We start from the raw sequence: 16,697 nt of genomic DNA, 5'->3' as shown, positions 1-16,697 counted from the left end.
ATGTCCCAGCAGGCACTTGCAGTGCATCTTTCCAACTCAACCTCCTGAAAAAGGGGAAACGCTTCATCCAACCACCAGACTGCAACATAGCAGTACATTCGCTAGTTGTTTTCAGACTTGAATATAGCTGTGCGAGCTCAAAAGGACTTCCTAGTGTAAGGACTACACCACTCAAGGTGTCCCTCAATGCCACCAAAACAGGCACAAGACTCTTTGGACCATATCTCCCGTTCTCTAAAGTCTCTCACCTGGCTCTCATTAGAAGCTAGCACCCAGATGAAAATAGCCTGCTTAACGCACAAAGCCCTGCACTACAGTGAACCTAGGTACCTAGCAAAAAAGAACCATATCTCAGGAAGCAGTTGCTAGCTTGGATTGTGAATTCCCTCTGGATAGAGTCTCTCAGATTGAGAAAGCTAAATGCCTACACTTGTTCCTTGTCAGAATCTTTCCAGAGGATATGGAACCCTATCCCAGCAGAAATTCGGTCGAACCCATCTACCTTCCCAGAGAGCTGGAAACACGCTGAGATCAACGCCCTACTCAAGAAACTCAAGGTGGACCCAAAGGACCTCAAGAACTTCCGGCCCATCTCCCAGCTTCCGTTCCCGGCGAAAGTCATCGAGAAGACTGACAACAGCCAACTGACCCACTTCCTCGAGGAGAACAACATCCTGGACTCGTCCCAATCCAGATTACGCAGCAACCACAGCACCGAAACCGCCCTCATCGCCGCCACCGACGACATCATGGCCCTGCTGGACAACGGAGAAAATGTGTCCCTCATCCTCCTGGACCTCTCGGCCGCCTTCGACATCATCTGCCACCTCACCTTAAGCACACGTCTCCACGACGTAGGGATCCATGACAAAACCCTTGACTGGATCACCTCCTTCCTCACTGGTAGAACCCAGAGAGTCTGCCTCCCCCTTTCCGCTCTGAAGCCACCAAGATCACCTGCAGCATACCCCAAGGATCATCCCTCAGCCCGACGCTTTATAACGTCTACATGGCACCGCTCGCCAACATCGTCCGGGCGCACGACCTCAACATCATCTCAAAAGCTGACGACACCCAGCTAATCCTCTCTCTCACCAAGGACTCCGCCACCACCACCGCCACCGCCACCGCCAAAACTAACCTCCATGAAGGAATGAAGGCTGTCGCCGGGTGGATGAAGGACAGTTGCCTGAAACTGAACTCAGACAAGACGGAGGTCCTCATCATCGGCTCCACTCCATCCGCCTGGGACGACTCCTGGTGGCCGGCCGTGCTGGGAGCTGCCCCAACCCCCACCGACCACGCACGCAACCTAGTAGTCATCCTGGACTCACCACTCTCAATGACCCAGCAGGTCAACACTGTCTCCTCCTGCTTCAACACCCTCCGCACGCTATGCAAGATCTACAGATGGAACCCCACCGGAACCAGACGGACGGTCACCCAGGCCCTCATCAGCAGCAGGTTGGACTAAGGCAACGCCCTCTACGAGGGAACCACAGCCAAACTCCAGAAAAGACTTCAACGCATACAGAACACCACTGCACGCCTCATACTCGACATCACCCGCCACAGCCACATCACTGTCCACCTGAGAGACCTGCACTGGCTCCCAGTCAACAAGGGGATCACCTTCAAGCTCCTTACCCCTGTAGGAAGGTAGATCCCTGACTATGGTTGCCCCCAACTTTTTGCCTGGTGTTTTGCTGGTTTTCTGACTTAGTTGACCTGGGGCCCTGCTATTCAGGACCCCAGGCCTACTGCTCTCTCTGTAAAATGGATTCCATGTGCCTTAGGGACATATCTAATTGGATACTGAGTCACCTTATCAGTCCCTGTACAGTGTACCTTAGGTACCCAGGGCATAGGTGTACCCAGGGCCTACCAGGGGCTGCAGCATGTATTATGCCACCCCTGGCTGGCCATCCAAATCTGACACCACTGGCTGCACGACAGCTGGGGCAAAGTGGTGTAATCACCCTTTGCTTTAGATATAGTATTCCTATATCTAACCCTAAAATGGACACATATATTCCTATCAGTCACTCCTATGGCAGGCCTTATCAATCCTGAAGGCAGAGTGCTTGGAATAATGTGAAATGGTGCTCTGGCATGAGCTGAGCCCGTTTGCAGATTGCGGAACCAAGTCCTAATAGCTGTTCCATGATAACGCATACCATATACTCTTAAGTGCATTATAATCCTCGCGGTTATATGCCAACTCTGGTATCGCTTTATCAAAACATGTCGAGTAAGGTGTCATACGAATTGGAATACTAACCCCTCTCCAATTCTGGTGACGGGGTTAGCATTCCACCCTTCTAGAGGGACACGACATGTACGTAACCTGTAACCCCGGTTAAAGTCAGACATAGCCTCAGCTCTACAAGATGGATGCTGCCACCGAGACACAAGTCTGCCCTCCTGCTGCTGGGAGTCCTCCCAGCACAGGAGGCAAGGACAAAGGGTTTCCTGCCAGGGGCGGTGCCAGCACCGTCCCAGACAGGATTTTGTGTATCCTAGGTAGGCAGGGCTTTAGAGGAAGGTGACTGCAAGTGTAAATGTAACCACCCCCCTCCTAGTCCCACCCATAGGGCAGGACTTAGTCGCGTGCCAGCCCCCTTTTGCAGGATAAAGGTAGGAGCAGGCCACCTTCCACATTAGATCATCTTTGAATCCTGAAACTACTTTCCACGAAAGGAACTCAAGACTTCTTCCTAAGATTTCTCCCTTGTGACTAAGGAGTAGTCACCCTGCAGCAGCAGGCACCAACCAAGCATCGCGGTCTGCTGTAAGTCTCCTCCCCGGATCAAGACTGCCCAGCTCGACGAGAACCGGCTTCCCTGGCACCTCTGACCTCTACCTTCATCATCAGCCCAGCTGTGATTCGTGGGTGTGACGAGACCTCGAGGGACCGGCCATCTTCCAAGACTGCACGACGCTTGACCAGCACGACTCCCGAGTGACCCTCGACCGAGTGCTTTGGGGTAAGAGAAGCCCCAACCCTGAGCAGCTCCAGCACCGAAGTTCAGCTCCCCTGCATCCACGAGATCTGCGTGGGGCCCTTCTGCTCTTTGCTGCTCACCGCGTTGTCCAGGTCGCTTGCCCGTTGGCTAGTGACCCTCTGACGACGAATTTCGACGGCAAACACCGCTGGGCTGGTTGCTCCAGACTGGCCCTTGCTCCCCTCCAACAGAGGAGCACCCTGGACCCTCCTGGTCCACTCCAGACGCCATTTTAAGTCCACCGCGTGGGCTTGCATTTGCCAAGACTTGTTGCCCCAATCCTGGGTCCAGCGACGTCGACAGCAGATATCTTCGTGGGACAGCTCGCACCTCCATCCTGGTCGCCGACAACGCCTCCTGGTCCGAGAGACTGCAGAGCCCAGCAGCGCCCACTCACCTGGTTGAGGTGACTTCGCCCTGTGCCACTCTGGTGCCCACCTAAATCACTGGCTAGTGATTCAGAACTTGGTCCCCTCTGCTTACGGGTCTTTCTCTTCCCCGATCCAGGCTTGGATCCCCAAGAACTTCCTCACTGGTCGCCTGCCAGCAACTTCTTTCTTCAGGCTCCTGGTTCATCAACGAAGAAACCCGACGACATTTGAACCCTATGCAGCCGCAGCCCCTGGGCTAGGTAAACCGAGTACTCCGGTGCTCCAGCGTAGACCAACTCTCTAAGTGTCTAGATCCACTTTCGTTTTTGACCTACCTAGTCGGGTTCGCCCGAAAACACTAACTTTGCTTTTACTAGCCTCCATAGACTTTTTCCCGCCTTACGCGTGAGAGTTCCCACTCTGCACACGACGTCCCTAGGCCTCCTGCTTGTAATCTAAAGGTTCAGTAGTCCAGTCCTAGCGATTCTAAAGCCTATGAAAATAGTTACTTACCTGCTAGTATTTCGCATTCCACTTGTATAGTATATGGTTTTTCATGCCCCTCGGGCATTTGTGTAAATTGTGCGACTTTAAGTATTTCTTTAAGAGTTTTGTTGTGTGCTTAGCTCCCTGTCTCATAAAGAGCCAGGGTAGTCTTGTTATAAATAAATATACTTTATTTTTCATAACAACTTGTGTCGTGTCCTTTCACTTGGTGTTCAAGGGGTATATGTGATGGTAAAACAGCTGGCTTAACACGCCCTCTAGAGTTTAGCCTAAAGACTGCACGTGTCCGTGCTACTAGGATAGCTGGTCTATCAGGTTGACTTACAACCAAACATCAATAAGGGTTGTTTGGACTGATACATAGTGTTCACTAGAATAGTGAGCGCTGCATATCAGGCCAACTTCTCACAACCCCTGCTCACAAAGCACACCACAACGCCAGACCAGCATACCTCAACAAACGAGACACCTTCTACATCCCGAACCGCCAGCTCCGCTGACCTCGCCCTCGCCACCGTTCCACGCATCCACCGAACGACCACCGGCGGCAGATCATTCTCCCACCTCGCCGCCAAGACATGGAACACCCCGCCCATCCACCTGCGACAGACCCAGGACCTGCTGACCTTCTGGAACTTCTCAAGACCTGGCTTTTCGAGCAGTAGCAGCACCCCTCCTGCCCCCCTTAGCACCTTGAGACCCTCACGGGTGAGTAGAGCGCTTTACAAATGACTGATTGATTGATTGATCTACCTCCGTTTTCTAGAAAGAGGTTAAAAAGATTTTAATAAGCAATTTTCTACCATAACGATAAGAACCAGAGAGAACTGCCCTGACAGCCTGTGTTCCTAGGTGACCCTCCAGCCTTGACTGAGACGACAGGACTGGTAAGAACAACATCCTCTAGGAGGACAACCATAGATGAACCATGTAAATCTTCGTGTCTGTGATGCTTATGTTTTAGAATATATGTATCGTAATGGTCATGCTCGCGCATTTTATACTCTACATGAAATACAAATTTTAAAACAATATAAAATGTAGAATGAATGCCACTGTCGCTGCCTGTCTGAAGAAGGGGAACCCCGAGACTAGGAATGAAACCCCTCATCATACTTTTTGCAACTGTATCCATATCAACATGGGCACCAGGGTAAGCTTTAATACAACCACAAAACACACAATAAAGCAAGGGTGTGCATGCTTGTGCAGCATCTGGACATTTCAATGTAGTCCATTTGAATGAGGACAAAGGGGCCTCATGGAGGTTTTTGAGCAGCAGTAGTGGTTCTGATTCCTTCTTAACCACTTCGACGCTCATGACGAGCTCAGCTCGTCATGGAGTTTCCATTGATTTCAATGGAAATTGTTAATAAATCTTTCCAGGGCCTTAGCATCCAAGTGTTGTAGGCTTGGCAAGTGGCACAGGAGTGGCATTACTGATAGACATGGGGAGGCACAAGGGAAAATGGTGCAAAACAGTGAGACCTGCGGCACGATTCATGCCGTTTATGTTGACCCTTGGTGATACGACCAGCCGAGATTATGGAGGAGGAATTTTAGGTCATCCACTTTCAGAGGGCTGCCCCCCCCCACACTCTCTTGGGATCCCTTTTGCACTCCTGTTTCATCCAAGCCTCTTCTCAGTTTTGCAGGCGAATTCCTGCATCATCAGATAAATCTTTTAGCGATGACATAAGAGATTAAACAGTCTGAGAAACATACATTGGAATTTAAAAGCTTGGTGACAAGACAGCCTTTTTAACTGTTTAATCCACTGCAGCACTCCCTCTAGATAAAATGGGCCAAATTTGTCAAGGTTTTGTGTTGCCCTTGAACAACACAAGGCAACGCAGGATTATGCAAAACCTAGAATGAGATTTACCGTTGCCATGTGTGGCTTGGTAAATCCGGAGTAATGCAAGGCAGCACAAGTCGCTGCCTGGCGTTACTGTGCTCTTGGGTGGCTTTCCATGGGTGGAGTATGGGTGTTCCCACGCATCCACCTGTTAATTTTGACGAGTTACCAGATTTACTATGCCAGGTAAACATGGGAATGGGTCAAAACACTGTGTTCCTAGGGAGAAAAGCAACAAGATGATGGACGGAGTGCCGAAACTTTTCAACCACTCACCCCCTGTGAAGAGATTGGGGTTTAATCCATCGTTCTTTTGCTCACTATGCCACCTCAGTTTGGACCCAGCCAATGCAAATCAGTCTTGACCCTGTTCCTCATGGGAACAGTACAGCCCGAACTGCCAAGCCAGGTCCTCCCTGGACCAGAAAACTGGCCTGGCAGTTTGGGCTGGACTGTTCCCATGAGGAGCAGGGTCAACACTGATTTGCATATGGCTGGGTCCAAACTGGGGTGGTGTGGTGAACAAAAAACGATGGGTTAAACTCAGATCTGTGACTGGGGGTGAATGTTTGCATCTTTCAGCATTCCGTCTATCATCTGTTCTTTTTGCATTCTCCAAAGCAACATTTTGAGTCTGTAACTATAGAAACAATCTTTTGAGCAGAAACGATATAAGTATGTGTGAGAGTACTAAATTGAGCTAATTGAGCTGAGTGCACTTGAGGCAAGTGACAACGACTGATCACTTCATAGAGAGTACATATATAGCGTATCCAGACACTGTGAGCCACAGCAATTTCTAAGGCAAGAGCCAGCAAGATAACACCCAAGATTGCAGTTGGGTATTGGAAACAGAGAGAGTAACAGGAGTCTAGTTAAATGGGCTGTTACATTCAGGCAGTCATGCCCGTCCCGGTGTTGGGCAGTGGGAAACAGGATAGCACGGATCAGGATGGGACATCAGAATTGAGTGGTATAGGCAGGCAGTTAAATTATTTCGTATCATGATACTTTTGTCATAGACAAGGGTTGGTGTTGGTGGTGAGTAAGAGTCTACTATGCATTAGAGACATCCACAGTAAGCGCGAATCTGAAGACTATAGGTGGGCACAAGGCTGCCAGCTGCCTCCACAGCCCACAAACAGGGCACAGGCCCTCCTGTGACTGCACCAAGGGCTTAAGAGTTGTGGGCAACATGTCTCTTTTGATGTCTGGTATCTTGCACTAGTAACCCAGGGGCAAATCATATTTTTTATGGCAGTTCAATTTTAATGGCTTGCTATAGTCAGGTTGAGCCTGATGCCAACTCAGTAAGGAGATAGAGTAAGTCAACCTTGCATTGGTCCAAGGTGTCAAAAGTAACTAACAAGCCACCTACATAATGAACCAAAGTGGATACTCCCAGGAAGACAAGTGTGGTAGAACTTTATTGAGTGCTTGTGAGACGATGGATGGTGACTTCATAAAGTCTTGTGGCAAATGGCACTATGTCAGCTCCAAGAGTGAGAACACAAAAAATACTGAAAAAACATCTACTATCATGAACGATATGACAGAGGTTGGATTACAAGAAAATATGGTTGCGGGTTAGGAACAGTTGGTTGTAGGTTTTGTACAATCACAGTAGGCAGTAAGACCCATTGTTTTATTAACGCACTAATACTCGGTCTGATTCCCTTTTGCATCTCAGGGCTAACTAGTACTTGAATTTCTTTATTGGATCTGTTACAATCTTTTTGCAACCAACAGCATTAGCATGTTCAGATCATAAGATACACGGTACCTGACCAAATATATAATAGATATATTTCTTCAATGCATTTTTAGATCGACAGTACATTCAGTAATTTCCCACAAAACTACTACAACTTATTTTCATTACGTTTGGTACATTCAAGTAGATGCCTTCACTAATACAATAGACAGTACAGACTTGCCCGAGAGAGGTAGGGAAGAGTATTCAGAAGACTTTAGAGCTGAACGACTAACATCTGTGTCAATAAGCAGGAGGTGTGATTGTTGTTAACAACACATTGTACGTATAGTCCATTTTATCTACGGGATTATGGGTGTTTACAGAGCAGTCATCTCCTCTCGAGCTGTCCTAATAAATGCGGTATCGAGTTTGGAAATTTTGTGAATTCATGTTGTTTGAGTCAATGGCAAGTGCTGGAGGGTACACTGTGACAATCCCATATCTAATGTCCCAGTTGTTAGGGGTGGTCGAATTGGACCCCAATCATAAGTGTTCAATATAGATTCCACAGGGTGTAGACAACCCCGTTCTTTAAACCCTTGTGTGTCCCTGCGAGACTTTTGTACCTTTCCCTAAAACCTCTTACTGACTACATCATGGTGTTTTGAGACGCTCCCTAAGCAGTTGAAAGGAGGAACTCACCCGCGAATCATTGCTTGGCTTACTGTTTGGTTAGTGACCACGCCCCCTCTACTCAGCGTTCTGCTCCGTGAGGTTCCCGTAGTGTTTCGAGTTCCTGCTGAATTCTATTGATCCCGTTTGTGCTCTTTTCCAGCTCCTGAGTTTCCGCCTTTGGGTTACGGTATTCCTTGTATCTGTTTTGGGCCCTGCCTATTTGTGTTTTCTCCCGCCCTGTTCCATTACCCTTCTTCGTTTCGGCACGCCCTTCCCCGGTGCCTAGCGTCCCCTTCCACCTGGATTCCCCACCTGCCCTTCTCTCCTCTCTGGTGTCCGTTCCTAGCTGACCATCCTTCTCAGTGTTTTAACTCCGCGGTCATTCTTGTGATCGTTGGGGTTTCATGTATGTTTATTGTTTGCGCTCCACTCCGTCTTTAGGTTACGAGTGAAGCGTGTCTTGTCGATAGCATCTTGTTAGGTACGCCCACTCCGTTCTGCTTTTCAGTCTCTATTCAGACGGGGTGTGTCTATTGTCCATTTCATGTTGTATGTTCCCTTCTCCACTTGTCTTTAGCTTCTGAGTTGGACGAAGGGATTGTCTGTGTTATTTGTTTGTTACTCGCTCCACGCTGTCTTAAGTTTATGCGCTGGAGTGGGAATCGCTGTATTACTTTGTCTTTAGCTTTATAAGTGATACTAGGGTCATCAACTGCACCAGTGGCACCCAGTCCTGCTCTGTCTTCAGTTTATGAGTAGAACTGGATTTGGTGCATTCTACCTTGGAGACATCCTGGCTAGTCGTCCCCCAGGTTCTTTGCTGTATCTCCTGGGTCTTGTCTGGACTTCTAGCTTAAAGCCCTGATTCTCATCTGTGTGGTAAGTGGACTGTTATGTTGAACACTTATGTATCAGCCCTGTAAAGTACTGGTGAGGTTAGTATTGTTGTCTATTTATTTTCCAGTCTCCTGCCATCAAGACTGCAGCTACGTCACCTTGCTGGGGGAGAGTGGTATACTCCCTGGGAAATTCCCCCCACACTTTTTGGTAGCAGCTGCCTGTTAGCGAAGTTATACTTTCTCGCTTTGGTAGTTGTTGTTGGGAAGTGTGTGGGTCATTCATCTTTGCTCCTGTGGACGAACTACCTCCTCTCTCGAGGGGAATCCTTGACAGAAAGCCAAGCCCAAGTATATATAGTTCACCCGAGCAAAGATGAATGTAGACCCGAGTGTGGGTTCTACAGAACATACTCCTTCAATGGAAGAGATCAATGCCGTCGTTACCAGTTTACAACAGGAAGTGGCAATATTAAGAGCAGAGAACCTGAAGTTACAGACAGAGGTAGCCCATTTACAAGCTCAAGATACAGGGGCTGTGGGTGGGAGTCATGCAGGAGCGGTACCCAAGAGAAATTATATTCAACCCGCTAGGTTTTCTGTACAAGCACCCAGTGTTAGTCCATCTGTTGAAGCGGCAAACATAGGCCCTCCTGTACAAGTCACGGTGCACACACCTAGTTCTGTTCCTTTAGCCATGCCAGAGAGATTCACAGGAGATAGTGCCAAGTTTAACAGTTTTATGACTCAGTGTCATCTGCAATTTAGGTGTAAGCCGGCAGCCTTTCCGGATGATGCATCAAAAGTGGCGTTTATTCTTTCCTACTTGGGAGGAAATGCTTCAGAATGGGCTGTCCCTTTGGTAGAAACAGACGATCCCTTGTTGTATAATTACAACGACTTTCAGCTCAAGTTTAGAAGTCTGTTTGCAAAGCATGCCTATATGCAAGCCAGTGATAATGCCCTGCTTAATCTTAAACAGGGGTCCAAAGATCTTCTCACATATATAACTCAGTTTAACCGACTACTGGCAGAAACATATTGGCCTGAAGACAAGAGGACATCTTTGTTCTATAGAGGGTTGTCAGATGAGTTAAAGGACATCCTAGCTCAAATAGTTAATCCGCCTGAAGATTGTCCCTCATTCATTGAACTCACTGTCAAACTCAATCATAGACTGCAAGAGAGACGAGGAGAAAAGAATCGTATTGGACTCCCCAGGTTGGTCCTACAGAAAAATGAGAAAAAGGAAATCAAGGATGCACCTGAACCTATGCAAATTGGGGGAGTGAGGGGACCTATATCCGACGAGGAAAAAGCTAGAAGAAGGAAGAATAATTTATGTCTATACTGTGGCAAGAGTGGCCATTATGCCAAGGATTGTCCCAACCGTCCTTCTACTACCTCCAAGAAAATTGCTGGTGTTCAGGAAAACTATCGAGCTTGATGAATGAGGAGATCGATTCTTCAAGTACCAGCCTTTGTCAGATCTCTCAAAACCAAAAGACCTTGATGAGACCGGTGAAACATTTTCTATTGAATATCACCTTAGTCGTCAGCAATCAAGCTAGACATCATATGACACTCCTTTTAGATTCTGGAGCAACTGGCAATTTCCTTGACATACAGCTAGCTCATCAGATGAATATACCTTTTGTGGCAAAAGAGAAACCTGAACCTGTCAAGTCGGTAGATGGCTCTGAACTTTCATCTGGATTGATCAGTCATCAAACACCTCCCCTGCTCCTGGTCTGTGGTAACGGGCATTCCGAACATATCATCTTTGATTTGATAGACACACCTAATTTTGGTGCAATATTAGGGGTTCCCTGGCTACAAACCCATAATCCCAAGATTGATTGGGTAGACAGAACTGTGACGCTTAAGTCACCCCATTGCATGAGTCATTGTTACCAAGAAGCAAGTGACAGTTTACACCCCTTATGTTGCTCAGTCCAGTCAGCAGTCGTGGCTTCTGAGATACCCGACAGCTATGTTGAATTTCAGTCTGTATTTGATGAGAAAGAAGCCACTCAATTGCCCCCACATCGATCCTACGACTGCCGCATTGATTTATTGCCTGGGTCTGAACTTCCTAACAGTAGGATATATGCTTTGACTGCAGCAGAAACCGAATATCTAAAGAACTATCTAGAAGACATGTTACAAAAAGGGTTCATCAGACATTCAACATCCCCAGTATCCTCGCCCCTCTTTTTTATACCAAAAAGAGAAGGGGGCTTGAGAGCATGCCTGGACTATAGGGCATTAAATAAGATTACGATAAAAAACAAATATCCATTGCCGCTCATCCCTGTGTTATTGGATCAAGTAAGAGGTGCCAAGATTTTTACAAAGATTGACTTAAGAGGAGCCTATCATCTCATCCGGATCAAAGACGGTGACGAATGGAAGACGGCGTTTCGCACAAAATTCGGGCTGTATGAATATTGCGTGATGCCCTTTGGGTTATGCAACGCGCCTGCAGCCTTTCAATACTTCATCAATGAAGTGCTTCGAGAATACCTTGATGTTTTTGTCATCATATATATAGATGACATTTTAATATTCTCACAAACAGAAGAAGAACATGTGGGACATGTTAAAAGAGTGTTGCAGAAATGACAAGAAAACAACTTGTTTGCCAAATTGGATAAAACCACCTTTCACACGGATACCATTGATTTTTTGGGGTATGTGATTTCCCCTAAAGGGATACTTATGGATCCTAAGAAGACAAAGGCGTTGATGGATTGGCCTAGCCCTACCACGGTTAAGGAAGTACAGTCCTTTCTAGGATTTTCTAACTTCTATAGAAGATTCATAGATCATTTTTCAGAAACCATTCTTCCTATAACCAAGTTACTCAAGAAAGGAAGCAAGTTAATTTGGAATGAAGAGGCAGAACAGGCGTTTTGCAATCTCAAAAAGAAATTCATGTCTGCCCCCATTATTCGGCATGCGGACAACACCTTGCCATTTTTTTTGGAAGCCGACGCTTCTCAAGCAGCAGTTGGGGCGGTCTTGTCGCAGAGAGATTCAGTAACAGGACAACTGCATCCGGTGGCCTACTTTTCTAAGACGTTACTCCCTGCCGAACAAAATTACACCATAGGCGAACGAGAACTCCTTGCAATTAAACTATCCTTTCAGGAATGGAGACACTATTTATTGGGATCTCCACATGTAATCACTATATTTTCGGACCATCGGAATTTACAGTTCTTTAAGTCTGCAAAAGCTCTGACCCCAAGACAGATGCGTTGGGTATCCTTCTTTAGCGAATACGATTTCATAATCACATATAGACCTACTGCTCAACATGGCAAAGCGGATGCTCTCACTAGAATTAACAACTCTAGCATAGAAAACATGAACAGCACACTTCCTATTATCCCAGAACATAAAATCATCGGTGCTGAAGAACATCCTTCTCAATCCTTTTTGGATATTCTAAGAGAACAATATGCCATACTCAACAAACAAGAATGGATAAAGAATCCATTGCATATAGTCAAAGAAGGTTTATTGTTTCATGATAACCGCTTGTACATACCTTGTCCCCCCTTACATGCTCAGGTATTAGACTGGTGTCACAATAGTGTACTCGCCGGACATCCCGGAGTAGCAAAAACAGTTAGTCTATGTCAGAGATGGTTTTGGTGGGATACTATCATTAAAGACACAACGAACTTTGTGAAAGCTTGTTCGGTATGTGCTAGGCAAAAGTCTTCGCATTGCGCCCCCACAGGGTTATTGAAGATCATTCCAGCTCCTCCCAAACCATGGCATAACATTAGTATGGATTTTATCACCGAACTGCTTAATAGTAAAGGGTGCAATACCATACTGGTAGTGGTGGACATGCTGTCCAAAATGGCTCATTTTGTTCCACTTAAAAAGATCCCAACATCACAAGAGTTAGTACACATTTTCCTAGAGCAGGTAATACGTCTACATGGTACTCCAGCAGTAATCTTTTCAGATAGGGGTCCTCAATTTGTTTCCAAATTCTGGAGAGGAGTCTGTTCAGTGTTACAAATGGATCATAGATTGTCAACTGCCTACCATCCTCAAATGGATGGTCAAACAGAAAGGACTAATCAAACACTAGAACAGTATTTACGTTGCTTATTGACCAATTTATCAACCACTTGGGTGGAAGCTTTACCTTTGGCTGAATTTGCTTATAATAATTCAAATCATTCAGCCATAGGAGTGTCCCCTTTTTACTTCAATCATGGTCAACATCCTGGGTTCCTTCCCATTCCCGTCCCTACCGATCTAGACAAAATACCTGCATTGAAGGAACACCATCAACACATAAAGGTTGTATGGGAAAAGGCCATTCAAAAATTGAACAAAGCCAAAGAAAATATGAAGTATCAAGCAGATAAACATCGCAGGGAGGAACCTCATTATACTGTAGGAGAAAAAGTATGGTTATCCACTAAGAATCTCAGACTCCCAGGGTCCAAGAAATTACAGCCTCGTTTCATAGGCCCCTATCCCATCTTGAAAGTCATAACCCCAGTGACTCTCAAATTGCAGTTACCTTCACACATCAGAATTCACCCTGTGTTTCATTGTTCCCTTCTTAAGAAATACATTCCCCCTTTGACCCCTGAACCACCACCTCCTCCGGTAGTGATCGAAGGCGAAGAAGAGTTTGAGGTACAACAGATCCTAGACTCTAGAAGGTGTAGAGGCAAACTCCAATACCTTATAGATTGGGTAGGATATCCTCCAGAAGACAGAACTTGGGAACCTGCTGAAGATGTACATGCACCTAGACTGATCAGGAGGTTCCATAGACTACATCCGAGGAAACCCGGCCCCGGCCCCGGGAGGGGGGTTTTGAGGGGGAGAACTGTTAGGGGTGGTCGAATTGGACCCCAATCATAAGTGTTCAATATAGATTCCACAGGGTGTAGACAACCCCGTTCTTTAAACCCTCGTGTGTCCCTGCGAGACTTTTGTACCTTTCCCTAAAACCTCTTACTGAATACATCATGGTGTTTTGAGACGCTCCCTAAGCAGTTGAAAGGAGGAACTCACCCGCGAATCATTGCTTGGCTTACTGTTTGGTTAGTGACCACGCCCCCTCTACTCAGCGTTCTGCTCCGTGAGGTTCCCGTAGTGTTTCGAGTTCCTGCTGAATTCTATTGATCCCGTTTGTGCTCTTTTCCAGCTCCTGAGTTTCCGCCTTTGGGTTACGGTATTCCTTGTATCTGTTTTGGGCCCTGCCTATTTGTGTTTTCTCCCGCCCTGTTCCATTACCCTTCTTCGTTTCGGCACGCCCTTCCCCGGTGCCTAGCGTCCCCTTCCACCTGGATTCCCCGCCTGCCCTTCTCTCCTCTCTGGTGTCCGTTCCTAGCTGACCATCCTTCTCAGTGTTTTAACTCTGCGGTCATTCTTGTGATCGTTGGGGTTTCATGTATGTTTATTGTTTGCGCTCCACTCCGTCTTTAGGTTACGAGTGAAGCGTGTCTTGTCGATAGCGTCTTGTTAGGTACGCCCACTCCGTTCTGCTTTTCAGTCTCTATTCAGACGGGGTGTGTCTATTGTCCGTTTCATGTTGTATGTTCCCTTCTCCACTTGTCTTTAGCTTCTGAGTTGGACAAAGGGATTGTCTGTGTTATTTGTTTGTTACTCGCTCCACGGTGTCTTAAGTTTATGCGCTGGAGTGGGAATCGCTGTATCACTTTGTCTTTAGCTTTATAAGTGATACTAGGGTCATCAACTGCACCAGTGGCGCCCAGTCCTGCTCTGTCTTCAGTTTATGAGTAGAACTGGATTTGGTGCATTCTACCTTGGAGACATCCTGGCTAGTCGTCCCCCAGGTTCTTTGCTGTATCTCCTGGGTCTTGTCTGGACTTCTAGCTTAAAGCCCTGATTCTCATCTGTGTGGTAAGTGGACTGTTATGTTGAACACTTATGTATCAGCCCTGTAAAGTACTGGTGAGGTTAGTATTGTTGTCTATTTATTTTCCAGTCTCCTGCCATCAAGACTGCAGCTACGTCACCTTGCTGGGGGAGAGTGGTATACTCCCTGGAAAATTCCCCCCACACTTTTTGGTAGCAGCTGCCTGTTAGCGAAGTTATACTTTCTCGCTTTGGTAGTTGTTGTTGGGAAGTGTGTGGGTCATTCATCTTTGCTCCTGTGGACGAACTACCTCCTCTCTCGAGGGGAATCCTTGACACCAGTTGTCCATCTTTGAAATATGAAGAGCCACTGAGTTTAAATGAATCTCTTCAACGCCTTCCTTAGCTTTGCCCTGATCTCCTGGTTCCGTACACACAAGTATTTGTTCTACGCCTACTTCGATCATTCTGTATCACCATTCCTCCCTTTCTTCTCCCTCTAGCAGGTTTTTTTTAAATGATTGCATTTGCAAAGAGTAGTGTTTCATTTAATTAAATTTTCCTTACTTGGGCTGTTACATATTGTTTTGCACTGGAAACTAGCTCAGCGCGTCTCGCAGTTGTCTCCAGATGTAGATCGTACAGAGTTGCTCATAGTAGGAAGATGCTGCTGCACCTTAGGCAGCAGCCACTGGACAAAAGCAGCACCAGCAGCTTCCTGCACATTCTATGTAGCTTGTGCAATACCATGGTAATCAATCAGTGAGTTTATATAGCACAACTAACCATCTGAGAGGGTATGCAGGAGCTTTTAGAGTCTTGATGGTTCAGGTGACTAAGGCGAACAGCCAGGTTTTGAGGGCTCTGCGGAATTCCAGTAGCGAGGTGGAGGTCCGTAGCCGCAGAGGGAGGTCATTCCAGGTTTTCGCTGCGGGGTAGGAGAAGGAGCCTTCTCCGCTGTTAGCTTTGTTGGATATAAGGGGTGCGGGCGAGTGAGAGGTAGGCGGAGTAAGGTTGTCTGGTATGATGGTGGAAGTTTAGGTGGTGATTGATGTAGGCTGGTTAAAGACGTCTTTCAAATAAGATCATCAGCTGGGCTTCATCCTTATATTGCGTGCATTTGCTAATTGTAGTCAAGTCAGTCTTGACCGGGCACACATCCATTACAGTATTTCTCATGGTTACCGCTCTCATAGCAAGTGTCGCCTCACCGGGGGTCTGTTAAGGGGTCTGTTAAGGCCAGGTCCTATTTTCACTCAAGTGATCTTTAACTTCACTTGGTACAATAAGACATAACAATTTATGCTTATCAGCCCAACATTAAAATACAATTTGGATTTTCTGGGGATGATCATGGGTATTGTGGAATTATGGTTTTATATGCACTCAGAGAGCGAGGGACCAGGGGACTGGGCGGTGATCCGGCCGTCTGCCCCAGGGCCAGGGCATCTGCAGTTTGGACAGGGGGCATCCTGCGAGGTTTCACTGCCTATGGGACATGAGGCTTCATATGAGTTCTCTGTCTCCATCTCGATGTATGCCGGAGACTATCCTGGGTTATGGCGGAAGAGTTCCCGTATGTGCTCTGTGGTCCTGATGCTCAAACATATGGTCCTCCTGAGTATAATCCTAGGCTCCAGGTTCTAGTCAGGTTGTGCACCCCACTGGGAATCCCTCCTCTGGTGCAGGAATGCTGACATTTTAAACAGAATTCTGAGATACTCTCCCAAGAAACAGAACGTCCCATCGGACTCCAGGAAGAATATGTATCTTACTCCCTTTATGAACTCTCTGAGCAGGCTGTGCCACTGCACAGAGGGCCTGATTCACAAAGGCCTTCGCCCTATGGAGGAGGCCCCGCCGTCGTGGCGGAGTCTCGCTCTT

The sequence above is a fragment of the Lissotriton helveticus genome, chromosome 5_1 (assembly GCF_964261635.1).
Source record: "Lissotriton helveticus chromosome 5_1, aLisHel1.1, whole genome shotgun sequence".
Taxonomy (NCBI): domain Eukaryota; kingdom Metazoa; phylum Chordata; class Amphibia; order Caudata; family Salamandridae; genus Lissotriton; species Lissotriton helveticus.
This window is presented reverse-complemented; position numbering follows the sequence as displayed.